Source organism: Ranitomeya variabilis, chromosome 6 (assembly GCF_051348905.1).
Source record: "Ranitomeya variabilis isolate aRanVar5 chromosome 6, aRanVar5.hap1, whole genome shotgun sequence".
NCBI lineage: Eukaryota > Metazoa > Chordata > Amphibia > Anura > Dendrobatidae > Ranitomeya > Ranitomeya variabilis.
The window spans coordinates 245,628,554-245,643,816 of record NC_135237.1 but is presented as its reverse complement, the minus strand read 5'-3'; the positions used below and the strand labels follow the sequence as shown (position 1 = coordinate 245,643,816).

The window sequence follows — 15,263 nt, the reverse complement described above, 5'->3', positions numbered from 1 at the left end:
TTTATGTGTAGCAGTACTACCATGTATGAACACATTAATAATATACATTATACACACATAAACGGGTTGGGGAGAAGAGGCAACAAACACATATTTACATCCCCTACTTTTCCCCTTTTTTAAAAGTGGTTGTCCTCAACCAGAGCAACCTTTAAATAAAAAACGTTATTAAAAAATTGGAAGGACTCAATATAAGTCATGTCCATAATATATTTAAAGGGAGACAGCCCCCTTTTTTTTAAATATGGCATTCCTGTACCGGAAACCATAGTTTCACTGAAGAGTTCTGCTTCTCCAGCAGAATAGGCACAACGGGTGCAACCAAAAAGAAAAAGAGTCCATAGGCTCTAAACATTGTACCCAGCTCGCAGTCCTCTTGTTCAGGCAGATGAACAACACAACAAGCCCAGGTCCTTATGACCTCTTCCGGTCATGAAACTTTCAGTGATATACTTTTGCTGTTCCCTGATGAATCCCCTGATGAAGGAGTCATAGTACTTCGAAACTGTTGAATAAAGCCGCATTTTCATCTTAATATCCATTTGGACTTCTATCTTTCAAGCAGCGTGGAGTTAATCCACCTTTTTATCCCATTTTTTTTATTTTTACTCAAGTTGTCCTCAGTGGGAGGTGTATCGTCTTGGTCTTCTGTATCATTTGTATCCTCTGTACTCCCCCAGCCAAGGTCCAATGATGCCTGTAAGCTGCTTTGAGTTCCTGCTGGGAACACAGTTGAACACAGTTGTTCCCCATCCTCCTCCTCCTCTTTATACTCCTATTCCTCCTCTTCATCTTCCAAAACTGGCTGGACATTTGTGAACCTGGCCGCTTTTGGAACAGGAACCCATCCTCCAAGACATGTGTGAACTCCTGGTCTAATAATGGCCCAACACATCCGATTATCCCCTACATTCGGAAATTTCAAGTGGAACTTGAAAACCCATGTCTTTAGAACAGCTTACAGCCTGGAATTACGCTGTTGCCTCATCACCAACACTAGAGCTGTTGCAACCCACAAACTTACTGTCTTCATTCCCATTTTCCTTTAGAATGTAAGGCTGCAAGGGTAGGGTCCTCTCCCCTCTGTACCTGTCTGTCACTATTAGTTTGTTCATTATAATTTCTACTTGGGTTTTGTATGTAACCCCTCCTCATGTATAGAACCATAGAATCAATAAAGGGCAAACAAGTATACTGTATAATAGTAATGATAATAATAATCCTCCACATAATATTCCATTAATAAATAATTAATTATTTAATTCAGGGCTTTAATAATGTCCTGGTCTACCTCCACTATTAATTATCCATCAAAAAAGTTTTGAAGTATAATGTGATACATCTATCTATATAATTGTCTAAGGTCCACTTCCATCTGTTTGTCTGTTTGTCTGATTTCCACTTCCGTCTGTTTGTCACAGAAATCCCGCGTCGCAGATCAGTCACGGCCGGCTGGCCGCGACCAATCAGTGACAGGCACAGTCCAGCCGCGAATTGGCCCCTCCCTACTCCGCTCCAGTCATTGCCCCTCCATACTCCCCTCCAGTCAGTGCCCCGTCCATACTCCCCTCCCGTCAGCATCCACATAGCATTTCAGAAGTCCGTTAAACAGACTGCGTTACACCGCAGCATAACGCGGTGTAACGCAGTTCATTACCGGTGGCATTAACCCTGTAAGTGTGACCAACATTTTACTATTGATGCTGCCTATCCAGCATCAATAGTAAAGACATATAATGTTAAAAATAATAATTAAAAAAATCATTATATTCTCACTTTCCGTCATTCGTAGCAGCCTTTCCCGTTCCTCGCGACGCTCCTGTCCCAAGAATGCATTGCGGCAATGAGCCGTGATGACGTAGTGGTCATGATCATGGGTTATTGCCGCAAGGCATTACTGGGAGCGGAGTGTCACAACGAGCATCGCTAAAGGCCTGGGCTGGATCCGGGGGCCACCGGAAGGTGAGTATATAACTAATTTTTATTTTAATTCTTTTTTTTACAGGGATATGGTGCCCACATTGCTATATACTACGTGGGCTGTGTTATATACTGCGTGGGCTGTGTTATATACTACCTCGCTGTGCTATATACTACGTGGGCTGTGCTATATTCTATGTGGCTGTGCAATATACTATGTGGCTGTGTTATATACTACGTGGCTGTGTTATATACTACGTGGCCTGTGTTACATACTGCGTAGGCTGTGCTATATACTACGTAAGCTGTGGTATATACTACGTGGGCTGTGTTATATACTCCATAGGCTGTGCTATATACTACGTGGGCTGTGCTTGTTATATACTGCATGGCCTGTGCTATATACTACGTGGCTCTGCAATATACCATGTAGCTGTGCAATATACTACATGGGCTGTGCTATATATTACATGGCTGTGCTATATACTATGTGGCTGTGTTATATACTACATGGCCTGTGTTATATACTGCGTGGTCTGTGCTATACTGTATACTACGTGGGCTGTGCTCTATACTACGTGAGCTGTGTAATATACTGCATGGGCTGTGTTATATACTGCGTGGGCTGTGCTATATACTATGTGGGCTGTGATATATACTACATGGCTGTGCTATATACTATGTAGTTGTGCTATATACTATGTGGCCGGCCGCAAACAATCAGCGACAGGCGCAGTCCGCCACGAATTGCCACGTGATTTGAACCTCGCTTCGCTAATTGGTCGCGCCCGGCCGTCCGAATCCTGTGTATTCATTGCATTATTCTGAAATCTTCATTAAAAAACCACTTGCATATTCTAGAATACCCGATGGGTTAGAATGGGGCCATCATCTAGTTGTATTATATTTGCTTCTCATATGCTGTACTCTGTAGAGGATTTTATGGAAAAGGTGATGAGTCACATTTTCTTTAAATCATATTTTCCTATTATTGACTTCAAAGATGTGTTTGTGAATGAAAGGTTTATGTTTTATGGCTGAACATCAGACATGTTTGATGTGATTATGTCATTTTTTGTGGTCCCAGAACCTCTAGGGTATTAGTAAGCTGGGTTCTCGCATTCTCCTTGAATTACATTCACTCTAACGATAAATCTAAGCATTTCTATAGAGTTCGGTTCCTAGTTTTGAACAAAAGCTTAGTCAGAAAATCAACTCCAACTGCTAAGCAATATCATTAGGATGTCTTCATAGCCAAGACTAGTAGCAATTCAATTAAGAAAAAATTAATTTCTTTAAAACATTATTAAAAAATAATAAATGGATTAGGACACCGCGCTAACTAGATAGTGCAGTACATGGGTATAAAAAGTGAACGTCTAACTAGGCAAGACGTACAACACAATAGGAGTATAACCAATATCAGCAAACCAATGACCAATAATAAAAACAGAAAAAAAGAAAAAGAAAAACCAGTGCAAATGCCTATTATGGCCGAAATCTCACATAAAAGTGCATAACAAATGTTTAATAGAGAAAGCACACTTACTGAATAAAGGTATGGCTGCTTGTAAAGGTGCTGGCGTGTTCCCAGCAAAGGCTGTCGCCGTCCTAATGGGTGTTGGAACAGAATCGCCAGTGGCCCAGATAACTAGTGGTGCAATGTCCAAAAAGGCAGCGTGGGGCGGCACAAACACCTGGTGGTATGGGGAGCGTCCTCCCTGGTGAGTGTATGCCCGCCGCGCGACAGCCTTTGCTGGGAACACGCCAGCACCTTTACAAGCAGCCATACCATTACTCAGTAAGTGTGCTTTCTCTATTAAACATTTGTTACGCACTTTTATGTGAGATTTCGGCCATAATAGGCATTTGCACTGGTTTTTCTTTTTCTTTTTTTCTGTTTTTATTATTGGTGATTGGTTGCTGATATTGGTTATACTCCTATTGTGTTGTACGTCTTGCCTAGTTAGATGTTCACTTTTTATACCCATGTACTGCTCTATCTAGATAGCGCGGTGTCCTAATCCATTTATTATTCCCTTTTGCTATTTGACAGAGTTAGCACAGTAGCTGTCTAGGCACCTGCAGCTTTCTAGTTTATTCCCCTGGGAGCGCCGGTGTGTTTTTATTTCTTTATTATTAAAAAATATCATGACATTAAAAAAGCAGAGCGGAATCCAGCAGACTGTGATACAGTATGATTGCTCCTCATTGGTATATCGCCAATGCATCATGCAACCAAGTGGGCAAATGGCAAGGCAGTACTAATTAATGTAGTGATTATATGGGACCGATTGTCAGACACTGGAGGTAAGAATATGTTACGCTACTCACAAGGTGGGGTAAGCCAGGAAGGAATTGACAAAGATAGTTTGTTTCTTATGTTCGTACAAACTGGCTCTCAAACATAATTTACACAACTATAAGGCATATAAGCATGGTGCTTACAGTTCAATGAAGCATACAACTTGCAGCAGTGCTAATGATAGGCACAATACTTAGAGGGGTGGTCTTATCTAGTGCATGCCATAAATATGAATTAGAGGTGGATCCCACCAATGAAACAAGGCTTTGTGAATTACATTGGAAATGAATGGAAATGTCTTACCATTACTGAAAGCAGCATATGAAAGGACCATGTTTTCGAGATAGACGAGCATCCCATTGGTTGGACTAGAGTGTACTATATGTTGCATATCCTGCGGATGTGACATAAATGTACAAGATGTGAATACCTCACTATACACAATACTTTAGTTAGAACTTTATGATATAGTAGAGCTCTGTAGTAGTGACTTCAGATTCAAGGCTATTTGTATATTCATTTATATATGTGAATTTTTACCTGGATGGAATGCAAAGTCATCCACTAATTAATAAGAGAATTGAGTGAAGCAGACCCTCCATCTATTACCTGCTTGGCCATTCAGTTTAATGTAATAGTACTTTTCTCCTACATGTTACACACCTAGGCCTGACTTTAGAAACTATGAGCTTGTCTAGGGCAAGAATGTTGGTGGTAGTTATTATTCCTGTTTTAACAGTTTCATGAGCTAACTTCCACTACTATTTCTGTAGAAAAATAAAGCCCAACATTGTTTACAACAACAACAAAAAAACCTGCTACTGATCTACACCCCACCCTCTGTAGCACCTCTAGTACAGCTATTGGGCACCCTACTGATCTAATTATTTATTCATTTAGAGTAGAAAGGAGAAATATATATGCACATATATTAATTTATACTTTTATACAAGTCAAATCTGTTTTGCTTCCGTTTTGCTTTTTTTTCTATGGAAAACATAGTGGAAAACCTATTTAATGCTGGGCTCACAAATAGTCATTAAATGACAGAATAAAGAAATAAATATATATAGATTTAGTGGAACTTAAAGGGAACCTGTCACCCCCTCCAGGCATTTTTAACTAAAAGAGCCACCTTGTGCAGCACCAATGCTGCATTATGTCAAGGTGGCTCTTTTAGTTGTGGTCCCTTTCAACGCTAAAATAATCATTTTTATAATTTGTCCCTGATACCTCGAATTTGTCCTGGGGGCATGTCTTTTCCCCCGGACACAAACACCTCCCAGCTGTCACTCAATACTCTGTGCACAGGGCTCCGCCTCCTCTACCTTCATTAACATCCCACTGGGGCTCCCGGATTTATCGCCTTGTCAGTGACCACCATGGTGCGTCCCTCGCTTCCCAGACGACCTTCCGCGGTCGGAGCAGCAGACGCAACAGCGACCACTTTGAGGAAGGTAACACGCAGAAGTCGCCCATGTGTTTGGCTGCGGCCCCGGCTCCTGCGCTGTAAGTTCGAAGGGCAGCGCAAACTGCATGCCCAAAAAAAGCTTACAGCGCATGGCGCCGGGGCTGCAGCAGAACACACGGGCGACTTCTGCGTGTTGATTTCCTCAAAGTGGTTGCTGTTGCTGCTGCTGCTCTGACTGCGGAAGGTCGTCTGGGAATCGAGGGATGCACCTCGGTGGTCACTGATAAGGCGGTAAATCCGGGAGCCCCAGTGGGATGTTAATGAAGGCAGAGGAGGTGCAGCCCTGCGCACAGAGTATTGAGTGATGGCTGGGGGGCTTTTGTGTCCGGGGGAAAAGACATGCTCCAAGGACAAATTCGAGGTATCAGGGACAAATTATAAAAACGATTATTTTAGCGTTGAAAGGGATCACAACTAAAAGAGCCACCTTGATAGAATGCAGCATTAGTGCTGCACAAGGTGGCTCTTTTAGTTAAAAATGCCTGGGGGTGGGTGACAGGTTCCCTTTAAATTATATCTGATTTAGTATACAGGCTTTTTTACTTCTAAGTTAAAAAGTACTTCTAAATTTAGTGCTACACTATCATAACTGTTCAATATTTAAGTTTTTTTTCTTTATTTTCACATTTTAACCCCTTAGTGACAGAGCCAATTTGGTACTTAATGACCAAGCCAATTTTTACAATTCTGACCACGGTCACTTTATGAAGGACATTATAAGGGTTAAAAATTGACCAGCGATTTCTCTTTTTTTTATTGACCAACTCACATTTGAAGTGAGATTGGGGAGTCAATATAACAGAAAATACCCAAAAGTGACAACATTCTAAAAACTGCACCCCTCAAGGTGCGCAAAACCACATTCAAAAAGTTTATTAACCCTTCAGGTGCTTCATGAGAACTAAAGCAATGTGGAAGGAAAAAAATAACATTTTACTTTTTTCACAAAGAATTTACTTTGGAACCGATTTTTTTTATTTTGGGGGAAAGCCACTGTTTGGCCACATGACAGGGCTCAGAAGGGAGGGAGCACATTGGAATTTTTGAAGGCAAAATTGGCTGGAATCACTGGTGGCACCATGTCACATTTGGAGACCCCCTGATGTACCTGAACAGTGGAAACCCCCCAATTCTAACTCTAACCCTAACCCCAACACACCCCTAAACCTAATCCCAAACCGAATCATAACTCTAACCACAATCATAAATCTAACAAACCCCTAACCCTAATCCCAACCCTAACCACAAACCTAACCCTAACACACCCCTACCCCTAATTCCAAACCTAACCGTAATCCCAACCTTAGCCACAATCCTAACCCTAGCCCAACCCTAACTTTAGGCCAGCCCTTATCTTTAGCCCAACCCTAGACCAACCCTAATTTTAGTCCAACCCTAGCCCTATCCCTAACCCTAGCCCAACCCTAACTTTAGCCCAACCCTAACTTTAGCCAAAACCTAACTTTAGGCCAACTCTAACCCTCATGGACAAATGGAAATAAATACATTTATTTTAGTTTATTATTTTTACCTAACTATGGGGGTGATAAAGTGGGGTTTGATTTACTATTTTTTTTATTTTGATCACTGTGATAGGGTCTATCACAGTGTTCAAAATGAACCAATAGGTTAAATTTCCTATCGTTGCCAGGTGGCAGCCGGCAGATCTCGGTGAGCGCACTGCACATGCACCCACCATTTTCTTCCCGGAAGAAGATGGAGCTGGAAGGGGGACTTCACAGGGGAAGGCAGGGACACCAGATGTACTGGTGGGGGATTCCTTGTCTCTCTCCTCTGATGTGTGATCACATCAGAGGAGAGAGAAATTAAATGGGAAATCTGACTTTTTTTGTGGTCACCATTATTCCGTTAATAATGGCGATCACAATACTGGGGTTGGTAAAAACCGACCTGAATCATATTCTATGGGGGCTCAGCTAGACCTTGGAGAAATTCCGATTATGGGGAACACTATACACTTGTTTCTCGGCATTTTTAAAAAGCGGCACTGAGGAATAAGTACCCTTAATTGCCATCGTTAATAGGCATACCGGCAGTCATTAAGGGGTTAAATGATTTACTTGTATCTAATAAATTAGTGATAGTCTAGGATGCATTGATTTTTTGAGTGCTACTGGCATCGGTATGTAATTGTCTTACAGTACGAGGATACAGCATATTGCCTTTGAAAATTTTCTACCAACAGATACATGAAGCTCACAAGATAACAAACTCTTTGTACAGATGAGATTGTATCTTTTCTTATTTATTCAGATTAAGGCCTAGTTTAGATGCCAGTGACCTTCCTCATGTGTATAAACACGGCCCACTTTCCATCATTGTTTTGGATCTGTTTTTATCAGTATTTGGTCAGTGTGTCAGCTTTTACCATCTGTGTTACATCAGTTACTTTCTTGCATGCAAAATAAATAAATTGCAATATTAAAAACAGACAGCACATGGAGGGTAATGTGTGATGTCCTTGATTTTTCTCAGACCCAAAGATTTGTAAGGGTAATTATGATCTTAGACTGGTTTCAAACACGTACATGTCACCGTAAATTTTTTTGCAAATACATGGTCGGTTAAATATGTATCAGTAATGAAATTGCAAATATCATTTTATATTTCTTTTGTTAATTTCTTTTTAAATTATTTTTCATTAGGCAGACATTACGGAAATCATAAATTACTCATGGCTTGTGCAATGTGGAGCTGTAAACATGCTTAGTATCAATTGCATTAGTAATAACCAAAGCAGGTGTTAGAAGAATAATAATTTAGTTTCATTCATTTAAATACATCATATGATACTAGCTGTGCAGGTACAGTGTCCACAGCATAAAATTATTCAACTATGGAAGGAAATGAGAGGGAAAGAAGGGGATCTATATATACAATCAAATAAACAGTAAACAGGCAATACGAGCTACATCCAAAATGTAGCACTAAAGGTCCCGTCCGCTTCCTCCCTAAAGAGGCTTTATACATATTTAAATTCCAAGTGGAGCACTACATGGCCCATAAATGTCCTTATGCCGACTTGGAACTCTTAAGTAGGGGTACTCGGGCTGGGTTGGACAGGTCTTCAGAGGGGTTGTCACGGCAGCAGTGACCCGGTCCGTGGCCCTAGGCATCCAATAAAAATTATGAGGGAAAGTTTGTAGGGGATTTTACGTGACGTCACCTGTTGTGTTCGGCAATGAGTGGCCGACGCTGCTTAAGGAGACCACTGGGGCTGATGGTGATGCAGCTGGGATGGTTCTGCTCCCCACAGGTAAACACATCATATTGATTATTCCAGCTTGAGAATACCTTCAAATATAGCACAATAGTTAGAGCACTAACCAAGAGGTAATATAATGGTATCCAAATCAATACTTATAGAAAACTGGTTCAACGTAAAAGTAGATAGAAACATACAAAAGAGCCACGTATGTCAGAACAATAGGAAAATACTTTATTTTAAACTGTAAAGCGCTGCGGAATATGATAGCGCTATATAAAAATAAAGATTATTATTATTATTATTTATTGAACAATATAAAAAATCAGATTAAAATCTTATAGCCAATAGTGCTTAGTGAGCCAATAAATAACAACAAAAGGCGTCACCATTAGGCGGGCAAAATAATTACAAAAAATAGTCACAGAAGCATACTACAATGGAATTAATGCGGACAGTAGATCATAGACAGTGGGGATACATTTAAACAACGAGTACAAAATAGTGTCTCTTTGGATCCAAAGCGGATCCCCCAATGCTATGGTCAATAAATCCTCAATGTGCAATTAATAACTTCTTTTTGGAAGTGCATCTGAACAGCAAGGTGGATTGCTGTTGAGGGGAGATAGAGAGAGAAAAAAAAAAATCTATAAATCTTCAGCACAGCGAGTGTGAACGAGCTGAGTGTGACCTGAGTGTAAGTGTGAACGGCGGTAAGTGTGTGACTTGTGATTCAGTGACTTTGGAATCAGGGAGTTTCCAAGGGAGGAATTGCTTCTGGTTTTTTTTATTTTTTTTATTTGGTTTAATTAATACTTTGCATTTATTTTTAATTAACGTTTCTGTGTGGTGCAATCCCCATTAGGAAATGTGCTCCACAATTGTTAATGCCATCCAGTGTACATCTTGCCACATGTATGCAGTCCTTGACCAGCCGGTCGAGGGTGCATACTGCTGTGCGAGATGTGAGCACATTGTGCATTTGGAAACCCAGATACTGGATCTAAATGTGCAGCTGGCAACACTGAGATCCATAGACAATATGGAGAGGAGTCTTCTGCTCACAGAGCAGACGCTCAATGGGATAGATGAGGAGGGGGATGGTAGGATGGAGCTGCAGGACAGTGTGGCAGTTAGCTGGGTGACAGATAGAAGGCGGGGTAGAGGGAAGAGTGCCAGGGAGGCTAGTCCTGATCTGGCACACCCCAATAAGTTTGCTAAGTTGGCAGATGAGGGGGGTGCCAGTACAGGGGTAGCACTGCTGCAGCCAGGCATGTCCTCTGAAAGCCGGAGGAGTGACTGCTCCAGTAAGGAGGGAAAAAGGAGAGCAGGGCAGGCCAGACAGGTGCTGGTAGTGGGGGACTCAATTATTAGGGGAACAGATAGGGCAATCTGTCACAAAGACAGGGATCGTCGGACGGTGTGCTGCCTACCTGGCGCTCGAGTCCGACACATCGCTGATCGGGTGGACAGATTACTGGGAGGGGCTGGTGAGGACCCAGCGGTCATGGTGCACATTGGCACAAATGACAAAGTTAGAGGTAGGTGGAAGGTCCTTAAAGATGATTTCAGGGAATTAGGCTGCAAGCTGAAAGCAAGGACCTCCAACGTGGTATTTTCTGAAATACTGCCTGTACCACGTGCCACGCCAGAGAGGCAACGGGAGATTAGGGAGGTTAATAAGTGGCTCAAGAATTGGTGTAGGAAGGAGGGGTTTGGGTTCCTGCAGAACTGGGCCGACTTCTCAGTTGGCTACAGGCTCTACGCTAGGGACGGGCTGCACCTCAATGGGGAAGGTGCAGCTGTACTGGGGGAGAAAATGGTTAGAAGGTTGGAGGAGTGTTTAAACTAGGGATTGGGGGGGAGGGTATTCATTTTATAGGAGGGGAAGATAGTGCAGATAGAGACCTGGGCACAAATAAGGAAGTTGGGGGTGGCGGTGGCATGGGGGGTGGGGTTAGAACAGTTAGTAATTTAAGAAAGAATAGAGGTACAGAGAGTAACATCAAGTGCATGTATACTAATGCCAGAAGCCTCGCCAACAAAATGGATGAATTAGAACTAATGTTGTTGAAGCATAATTATGACATGGTGGGGATATCTGAGACGTGGCTGGATGAGAGCCATGACTGGGCTGTTAACTTGCAGGGCTATAGCCTTTTCAGAAATGACCGTACAGATAAGCGAGGGGGTGGGGTGTGTCTGTATGTAAAATCGACCTTAAAACCCATCCTGCGTGATAATATAGGTGAATCTAATGAAAATGTAGAGTCTCTGTGGGTGGAGATAAGGGGAGGGGGAAAAAATAATAAATTACTGATAGGGGTTTGTTATAAATCTCCAAAACTAATGGAAGCAATGGAGAATATCCTCGTAAAGCAAATAGATGAAGCTGCGACTCAAGGAGAAGTCATTATTATGGGGGACTTCAACTACCCTGAAATAGATTGGGGAACAGAAACCTGCAGTTCCAGCAAAGGTAATCGGTTTTTGACAACTATGAGAGACAATTACCTTTCACAACTGGTTCAGGACCCAACAAGGAGGGGGGCACTGCTAGACCTAATATTAACCAACAGGCCAGACCGCATATCAAATATAAGGGTTGGGGGTCACTTGGGGAATAGTGATCACAAAATAATAAGTTTTCATGTAACCTTTAATAAGATGGGTAGTAGGGGGGTGACAAGGACACTAAACTTCAGGAGGGCAAATTTCCAACGGATGAGAGAGGATCTTGGTGCAATTAACTGGGACAATATCCTGAGACACAAAAATACACAAAGAAAATGGGAGACATTTATTAGCATCCTGGATAGGACCTGTGCACAGTATATACCGTATGGGAATAAACATACTAGAAATAGGAGGAAACCAATATGGCTAAATAGAGCTGTAAGGGGCGCAATAAGGGACAAAAAGAAAGCATTTAGAGAATTAAAGGAAGTAGGTAGTGAGGAGGCATTAAATAAATACAGAAAATTAAATACATTCTGTAAAAACCAAATCAAGGCAGCAAAGATTGAGACAGAGAGACTCATTGCCAGAGAGAGTAAAAATAATCCCAAAATATTCTTTAACTATATAAATAGTAAGAAACTAAAAAATGACAGTGTTGGCCCCCTTAAAAATAGTCTGGGTGAAATGGTGGATGAGGATGAGGAAAAAGCCAATATGCTAAATGACTTTTTTTCATCAGTATTTACAAAAGAAAATCCCATGGCAGCCAATATGACTAGTGATAATAATTCCCCATTAAATGTCACCTGCTTAACCCAGCAGGAAGTACAGCGGCGTCTAAAAATAACCAAAATTGACAAATCTCCGGGCCCGGATGGGATACACCCCCGAGTACTGCAGGAACTAAGTACAGTCATTGATAGACCATTATTTTTAATCTTTAAAGACTCCATAATAACAGGGTCTGTACCACAGGACTGGCGTATAGCAAATGTGGTGCCAATATTCAAAAAAGGGGCAAAAACTGAACTCGGTAATTATAGGCCAGTAAGTTTAACCTCTACTGTGGGTAAAATCCTGGAGGGCATTCTAAGGGATACTATACTGGAGTATCTGAAGAGGAATAACCTTATGACCCAGTATCAGCACGGGTTTACTAGGGACCGTTCATGTCAGACTAATTTGATCAGCTTCTATGAAGAGGTAAGTTCCGGACTGGACCAAGGGAACCCAGTGGACGTAGTATATATGGACTTTTCCAAAGCTTTTGATACGGTGCCACACAAAAGGTTGTTACATAAAATGAGAGTAATGGGGATAGGGGAAAATATGTGTAAGTGGGTTGAGAGCTGGCTCAGGGATAGGAAACAAAGGGTGGTTATTAATGGAGCACACTCGGACTGGGTCACGGTTAGCAGTGGGGTACCACAGGGGTCAGTATTGGGCCCTCTTCTTTTTAACATATTTATTAATGACCTTGTAGGGGGCATTCAGAGTAGAATTTCAATATTTGCAGATGACACTAAACTCTGCAGGGTAATCAATACAGGGGAGGACAATTTTATATTACAGGATGATTTATGTAAACTAGAAGCTTGGGCTGATAAATGGCAAATGAGCTTTAATGGGGATAAATGTAAGGTCATGCACTTGGGTAGAAGTAATAAGATGTATAACTATGTGCTTAATTCTAAAACTCTGGGCAAAACCGTCAATGAAAAAGACCTGGGTGTATGGGTGGATGACAAACTCATATTCAGTGGCCAGTGTCAGGCATCTGCTACAAAGGCAAATAAAATAATGGGATGTATTAAAAGAGGCATAGATGCTCATGAGGAGAACATAATTTTACCTCTATACAGGTCACTAGTTCGACCACACTTAGAATACTGTGCACAGTTCTGGTCTCCGGTGTATAAGAAAGACATAGCTGAACTGGAGCGGGTGCAGAGAAGAGCGACCAAGGTTATTAGAGGACTGAGGGGTCTGCAATACCAAGATAGGTTATTGCACTTGGGGCTATTTAGTTTGGAAAAACGAAGACTAAGGGGTGATCTTATGTTAATGTATAAATATATGAGGGGACAGTACAAAGACCTTTCTGATGATCTTTTTAATCATAGACCTGAGACAGGGACAAGGGGGCATCCTCTACGTCTTGAGGAAAGAAGGTTTAAGCATAATAACAGACACGGATTCTTTACTGTAAGAGCAGTGAGACTATGGAACTCTCTGCCGTATGATGTTGTAATGAGTGATTCATTAATTATATTTAAGAGGGGACTGGATACCTTTCTGGAAAAGTATAATGTTACAGGGTATATACACTAGATTCCTTGATAAGGCGTTGATCCAGGGAACTAGTCTGATTGCCGTATGTGGAGTCGGGAAGGAATTTTTTTCCCCATGGTGGAGTTACCCTTTGCCACATGGGGTTTTTTTGCCTTCCCCTGGATCAACATGTTAGGGCATGTTAGGTTAGGCTATGGGTTGAACTAGATGGACTTACAGTCTTCCTTCAACCTTAATAACTAATAACTATAACAGGTATGGACTCTGGACCGTATATTGTGAGTTAGGAAGCATGGTATAAAGCATAGAGGCAAAAAAGCCTGGAACTAAACCCCAGCTCCCAAGGTCCACAAGTCCCCAATATACAAACTAAATCAATCCATGTAGTAAATACAAATGAATGTAGATAAATCTTACCAACACCTATATGGAGACGCTGTAACCCCTATGCGCATTTCGGCAAGGTGCCTTCCTCAGGGGGAGTGGCATCACAACTAAAACATGCCCATTTTATATGAGTACTGGCCAATGAAAGTAAAGTGTCTGTAGACACATGACCGGAAGTGGGACCGCACAGAATGCCGGTATTTGTAGTAAAAACTGAGTTTAATAGTTTAGCAGCGGCGCATGTGACCCGGTATGTCTCCGCACAGCGAAGTCAGCGAGTTCGCAATTAAGCACATGACCAGAAGTAAAGCCGCACAGAATGCCGGTATTTGTAGTAGGAACTGGGCTATATGATTAGCAGCGGCGCATGTGACCCGGCATGCCCCCGCCCAGCGAAGTCAGCGAGTGCGTCATGGATAGGGGCGGGACGCCAAGGAGATGTCACCATGGACACGCAAGCATAGCGTGAACATGGAGCAGCTCCCCGACACCCGCCTGCAGCCACAGAGAGACACCGTCGCCGGCAACGCTAGCAGGGGTGCCAGTGCACACGCGCACAGAGGTATCACAAGCCAGTATATAAATTACAAAAAATAAACAATAGATTAGAAAGCAAGCGCCATCCCATTGCCATATCTCAAAAAGTATATATACAGCATAACAACATGTCTACATTTCAGCATTATCTAGTGTATATTAATATAAGTAGCACCACAATAAAACATGGCACAAAGTGAGTGATCACCGATATAAACAAATACAACACAACATAAATGATGAGAGAATAAAATGTGGAATAAGTATACAGTGACACAGAAAAAAGAAAAAAAGATGTGCAAACTAAACAAAATACCACCACCCATGATAATGCCAAATAAAACGTGAGGAATTAATGCGTAAATACAAAACCAAAAGCTTTAATAAATATTGTATGATATATAATCACATACACAAATATAATGAAGAAAGCGACTAAAACCACAATGTCCGCAGACGAGGAATGTTGATAAAGAAAAATGAGAAAAAGAAAAGTGACAGTGCCAATATGATAAAATAAATCTTTGTGAATTTTGTATACATAAACGGGCCTATTTGTACACAAGCCAATACATATTACGTGCATCATATATATACACCGAAGGGTGACAGACACAACGTCTATGTTGAAATATGCCACAGAGAGAAATATTAATATAAATATG

General features: G+C 41.6%; 1 protein-coding gene across 5 annotated transcripts in view; it reads left to right on the top strand.

Annotated features, from left to right (window-relative positions):
- LOC143782270 (poly(rC)-binding protein 3-like) overlaps nucleotides 1-15,263 on the top strand; it is a 2,306,623-nt gene that overhangs the window by 447,054 nt on the left and 1,844,306 nt on the right. The window lies entirely within an intron of this gene.